General features: G+C 49.3%; 1 protein-coding gene across 7 annotated transcripts in view; it reads right to left on the bottom strand.

Moving 5' to 3' along the window:
- MLPH (melanophilin) overlaps nt 1–6,456 on the bottom strand; it is a 39,823-nt gene that overhangs the window by 27,400 nt on the left and 5,967 nt on the right. The window lies entirely within an intron of this gene.

Here is a 6,456-nt window from a genome sequence, read left to right as displayed (position 1 = left end):
CCCCCTGCGTGCCCCGGGGCCCCGCCCCGCAGCTGCAGCCGCTCCAGACCTCGCCCGCCTGGCTGGGGCTACGGGAGATGTTTACTCTCTGCCTGCTTGATGCAGGGTGTGCGAATGAAAGGGAGCCTTCAAACGCCTCCCCGGGGAAGGCAGGCCACGGGCTTTGTAGGGAGCTGCGCATCCCCGGGAGGAGCTGTGCCTGCACACCCGGGAGGACCGGCTCCATCGCGGTGGCTCCTGCCCCACCAGGGTGCTCTGCTCCCCAGCTCGCTCTCCTGTGTCCGATCTCATTGCACAAATTTTGCCCCCACCAACGGCTTGTAAGGAAAACTTAAGCGCCTCTGGCTTCCCCCCACACCAGAGACTGGCGTCCTGCATTGCTCTCACAGCGATTTGGGCAGCTGAGCTTTGCTCGTGGCGAACGGCTTAATTAAGACGCAGCACTCCTCTCGTTTGCCGTGAGCAAGAAAAGATGGTTTGACAGGATTTTAAGAGAAGCACTAAACACACCACATAGCCAAAGAGATATAAACTGCAGTATGTATCTGACTACCAAGGCTGTTCTCTTGCTCAGTAAAACACTCCCTCTGTGTCTAGGGATATTAAAGTAAGCCCATTTCTCATCTTCATCAGAGCAAATGTTGATGGTACTCACATTTTTTTTTTCCCCTGACAGGAATGTAAACAGGGAGCAAGATGGCAAGGCCGACGAGGAAAACTATTCTGCCTGGTGGGACTAAGATCCCTGCTGCTCACCCAGGGGTACAGGGAATTATCCACCCTGGTAACTCACTTGAAACAAAGATTAGATTAAACTCTATGAACACAGCCAGAAAAGCATTTTGAATCCAAATTTAGATGGATTTTGTGCAGGAAAGGTGATGACTACAGATGCAATGTTCGAGCCTGGATATCGGGAATGCATGATCTTCTCTGGAAGCCAGAAATTGATTTCCAGCTCCTCGTCCAGCAGAGGTCCCGACAAAAGCAATCAGTTTATTGGCAGGAGCCAGATATCAGTCGGGCAGGTCCTTATGTAAGCGTGTTTGAGAGCCCTTGCGCCCCACTGCATCCGAACAGGGAGCGGTCAATAGCTACTAATTAACATCACAACGAGACCCTGTTCCAGGGCCTCCCGCTACAACCACGCCAGGAGCTCCAACCGCCCCAGATCCCAATACATTCTCCTCCAAAAGGATAAAGAGGTTGCGTTGAATCAGGAAGATGTGGCCTGCTATGCAGTGAAAACGTGAAAAATGCGAGTGTTCAGCAGTGCCACTAACCCCCTGAAAAGGGCTGGCTTAGCTCGAAAATCACCTCAAGGGAAATGTCCCGGGTGCAGGAATAAATTCAAAGTATTCCGTTGGCAAAGTATTGCCTGGGAACCGAGTCTCTTTAGAAAAACTCTCCTCCCTCAGCTCACTGGTGTGTATAACAGCAAAGATAGAGTTCTTTTCTCTTTTTTTCCTCTTTCAAAGCAGTTTGTTGGATTTTGTAGCAGGTCAGACCCAGCCATCACCAGCTTCCAGCAATTGTCTGCCTTAAGGAAGACAATTAAACCTGCCAGCCCACAGCTCCCTCCCCTATCATACAACCACGAATAAAGGCTCCCAAATTTTACAAACCCATGCGAAAGAAAAGAAAACCCACACACCCAGAACCACTCAGGCAGACACTACCACATGGAAGTCTTCAAAAAATGTGTGGATGTGGCACTTGGGGAGATGGTTTTGTGGTGGAGCTGGCAGTGTCACGTTAATGGCTGGACTCAGAAGCCTTTTCCATCCTTTATGATTCCAGGCTGTAGGGCCAGATGATGTTATATGTCTGCCTAAGTCCACCAGCCCCTGCAGTGACCACACACGTGTGGGGTGGAAATCAGGAGCAGGGATGTAAAGGAAAAGTTATGTGTTTCCTATTAGCTGGAGGCTCAAATGGACCTGTATTGCAGTTGAATTGGGGACCTGGTGGCAAAATGGGAGAGGGAAGTGTCATAAGCTAAGCCTCTCCTGGGAAACCAGGCATAGATGGATCTCAGGCTCCATTTCTGATTTTCACTGTTGCCAGATGAGAAAAGAATGGGTTTCTGGGGTATCTTTAAGAGAAACATGCACTTCTAGCTGCAGGGCCACTCTTTTAAAAATAACAGTCACATGAGCTGTTATCTTTGCTGTTCTTGGTAATCATTTGTAAGACAACTGTGAACTGATATATTGGACATGTGGCCTGGACCTTCTCCAGCCATTCATTTCACAATGTTTTAACTGATAACTAGAAGTAAATCCATAATCAGAGTCCAACAAAACTGATGCGTGAAGATAGCATCCAGTTTGCTGGATAGTTTGCTTCTGAAGACAGCAAACACCACCTCAGTGAAACCACCCAACACTCTCACTCCCTCATCCTCATTTTCTTCCTGATGAAGGGGTCCCTGTGTCAGGAAAATGAATCCACAAACACCAGAGGTTGATGTCCAAAAAGGAGACAGAGGAGTCCTGTTACTTTATTCGAATCAAGGGAGAGGCTATGGGGCATTTCCCCTGGAGTCTCTCAAATTTTTGGAGGGCGCAGCATCCTATTTATCCTAATTTCCTGACCACATTTCCCTCTCTCTTTCCCCATTGGCTGAGGTACTTGAGAGGTACAGACTTCCCAAAACACCTAATACCTAAGACTCCCTTCTAATATATACTCCCTTTATTTTAATTCTTATGGAATTTGTGGCTCTTCCCATTGTTCCTTTCATCTCTCAATATCCAATTTCATTTATCAGCAGACCTATAGTTCATTTGTAAAGACAAATCTCTTTCTTTCCATTCATCAAGCAGTGGAATAATTCCCATTGTTTTATCTCTCAGTACTAGTTTTATCTACCAGCAGGCCCACAGCTTGTTTGTAAACACAAGTCCCTCATTCCTTTCACCTGCCAAGGGGCAAAACCCCAATAATTTCTCCAGTACCCAATTTTCCAAACAGCTGCCTTAAGCACTGCAGAGGGAAGATGTGCTGAAATAATGTTTGGGGGAGGTCGGTTGATTTACAGTGGCTTCAGCTCCAGCTTTGCTTCTCACTCCACCACCACTGATGGGTGTTTTTGCTCCCATAGACACAGGGCCATCCCAAGCACCTGGATAAGCTACAGGAGTTTCCAAAAGCCAGATGGAGTCACACCAGGAGCATCCATCAGCAGCTCCAGCCCATTTCAAAGCCACAGGCAGAGAGGTCACAGGATCCTTATTCACAGGAGCATAACAAAAGCAGGAGCTGCAACAAACACGTTGCTACTGACCCCAGGAATTTCCTGGGTGCCTCTGCCTCTTCCCCCACCCTCCTGCAATCATCTCCAAGTCATGAGATCTCTCGCTGGGATGGCGTTCCTTCTCCCTTCAGTTTCTTGGCAGCTTTACAAAGACACCTTATCACCACCATCACACTGGAGAAGAACAAGGAGGACAGGGAAGGAGCGTACAATGCCACTGCTATTTCTGTATGTGACTCACGAGGGATTGCCATGGGTTTCATCTATTAATACAGCAACTAAATTATGTTATGGCATGACCACATCTCATTTGGAATGACGCCAACAGCCTCACTTAGAGAAAATAACCATTCAACTTTAATTATCACGGATAACGATGCTCTTACATCTGTAGCAATTAGGAAACTATCACTGAGAACTTGAAAACAAAGTTTATGGAGTATCATTTATGGGGTGGAAGCTGTAAGGACATTTTTTCTAACCAATGTGAACATTACAGAGCCCTCTCAGCCGCCACAGGCCCCATAGCCATCACAGACCTCACAGATCCCATAGCCCTCACAGCACTGACGACCCCACAAAGCCCCCACACCCTAGAGAGACATTAGAGCCCTCAAAGCCCACATACCCCAAACAGACCTCAAAGACCCGACAGCCCTCACATCCCTAACATATCCCATAACCCACACAGAAACCCCATAACCCTTAACAAACCCCAGAGCTGTCACATCCCTCATATAACTGATAGCCCTTACAGACCCTATAGCCTACACTGACCCTTAGTGTCCCCATAGCCCCCATACCCAAATGATGGGAAAAAGGGGGTAATATCCCCCAATTTAAACCCTAAAAAGTGAAGGGATAATAGGGATTTCCTCTCAATTTAAACCTTAAGATAATGAAAATTGGGAGGGGGGGAGGGTTGTCCTCGATTCAAACCCATCACACGGCGTAAAAAAGATTTTTCCCTTCCACTTAAAATGGAAAATGGGGATTCCTGGTCAATTAATCGATACCCCTAAAAACACAGAAAAGGCAGGTTTTCCTTCAATTGATAACCTTAAAATCACAGGTGAATGGGTCTTCCCCTCAATTTAAATACAGACAGCAATGGAAAAGGAGGCTTTGCCCTCAATATAAACCCCTTTCCCCTCCACCCCCTGCCTTTGTTCTGGGGTCACTGGGATGCATTGGGGAGAAACTGGAGAGAAACCTGGGATGTACTGGTGAAGGATAGGGAAGATGAAATCAAAAGGAGAAAGGAAAAAGATCTTCCCAGCACCCCCACATGCTGCCCCACTCATCACCCTCAGCAGCCACACCTGGGGCTGCCCCACCCCTCAGCACAAAGGGTGGTGGTTTTAAACTGAAGGGTTGAGGTCGATAGAGATATAAACAATGGGAAAAGTTTTTTTTACGATAAGGGTGGGGAGGCCCTGGCACAGGGTGCCCAGAGAAGCTGTGGCTGCCCCATCCCTGGGAGTGTCCAAGGCCAGGTTGCACAGGGCTTGGAGCACCCTGGGCTAGTGGAACGGGTCCCTACCCATGGCAGGGGGTGAAGTGAGATGAGTTCCGAAGTCCTTTCCACTCAATGTATTATATAAAAACCCCATAGACGCCCATTGGAGGGGTGTGTGGGGGTAAGAACAGACTTTAAATCTCTCTCTTTGAGATCCCCTGCCCGGGGCTGTTGCGGTGGGGCCGGGCGGGCTCTGGGACCCGGGGTGTGACACCACTCGTCCCTTCCCCTTCCAGCCGCGCTCCGGAGCAGGGACTGTCTCCAGGGTGCTTTTTTGTTCGGTTGGGTTTTTTTCTTGTGGGCGCACTGAGCTGTCTCTTTTATTTATTTGCTTTTGGCGGGGGAAATAAATAACGACAAAGAATCCCTCTCCAAAGAGAAACCCGAAGGCGCGGACGGGATGAGCGGAGCGGCCGTGGGTGGCACCCAGGCGGGTGTCCCAGCTCCAGCCCTGTTGTCCCACTTCCTCTGCGCCCTCCTGGGAACGCAGGTGAGCACAGGGAGCGGGGAGGGTCCGGCACGGCTGCTTCCAGACTTCTTTCCCTTCTAGCCGCCCTGGTTTGCTGCATTCCCAAGGGCTGGAGCGACACCAAGCTTCGGTGGAAGGTGCTGCACGGCAGCTCGGCTTTGCGAGCCTTCGTCCTGACCGTGCTGGGGCTGCTGGCTGTTTCGCTTTCCCTTTTCTAGCCCTTTTATCCTCATCTCTCCCGCTCTTTTTTCTTTCATTTTCCCACCCTTTTTTCTTTTCATTTTCCCCTCACCATTTCTGCCATTATTCCTCCCCTTTTCCCGCCCTTTTCCTCTCTCGCACTTCCCGCCCTTTTTCACCTCACATTTTCAGCCATTTTCCCCGCCCATTTCATCTACCTTTTCCTGCCCCTTCCCCATCATATTTCCTGCTCTTTTTGATCTCCCTTCCCCCCTCAACTTTCCCCCTCTTTCCCCCTCATCTTCTCCCTCATTTAAATCCTGCGGCTGCCCTGCCCCATGTCACCCTCACTGGCCGCACCTGGGGCTACCCTGCCCCTCATCACTCTTGGCCTCACAGACCGCACAACCTTCCAAACCTCTATAGCCCTCACAGCCCCCCAAACCTCTATAGCCCTTACAACCCCGGTAGACCTCAGAGCACTTACAGCCCCTCTATGGAAGGCTTAAAATTGCCATTTTCTCCTGCCTTTCCCTTCTGTTGATAGAGAAGGAAAATCACAACTGCTGTCCCATGACTCAGGTGGTGGAGCTCAGCCAGGGCTGGCCTCTAACAGAGGGAAAAACCCAAATCTCCTCCTCTCTCTCTCTCTGGTATTCCTTATCCTAGCTGAATACCAAATTGGCTTTTCTATGAGGAGTTTCAGGTCATTTGTGTAAAAATAACTCATGTTGTTAAATCCCAAAGAAGATTTGACCCCCTTTAGCCATAGATCTGCTCCTGGGCTCCACCAAACACAGCTGGGGGAAGCCACTGCCTTCGAGGCACTCTTCGATACAGGACCTCATATCTCTATTGCCACACAGGTCAGTTTAAAGCCACAAAATGAACCCAAAATCCCCCAAAACATCACAAGAAGTCAGCAGGCCTTGGGAGATGCTGGACACAGTGATGGTCCCTGAACATCCCTGAGCTTGTTGCATTCCATGAGGAAGCTTATCCAGCTGCCAGGATGATGCCGTAGGGAAA

The sequence above is a fragment of the Corvus brachyrhynchos genome, unplaced genomic scaffold (genome assembly GCF_000691975.1).
Source record: "Corvus brachyrhynchos isolate BGI_N302 unplaced genomic scaffold, ASM69197v1 scaffold671, whole genome shotgun sequence".
Taxonomy (NCBI): Eukaryota; Metazoa; Chordata; class Aves; order Passeriformes; family Corvidae; genus Corvus; species Corvus brachyrhynchos.
This window is presented reverse-complemented; position numbering and strand designations above follow the sequence as displayed.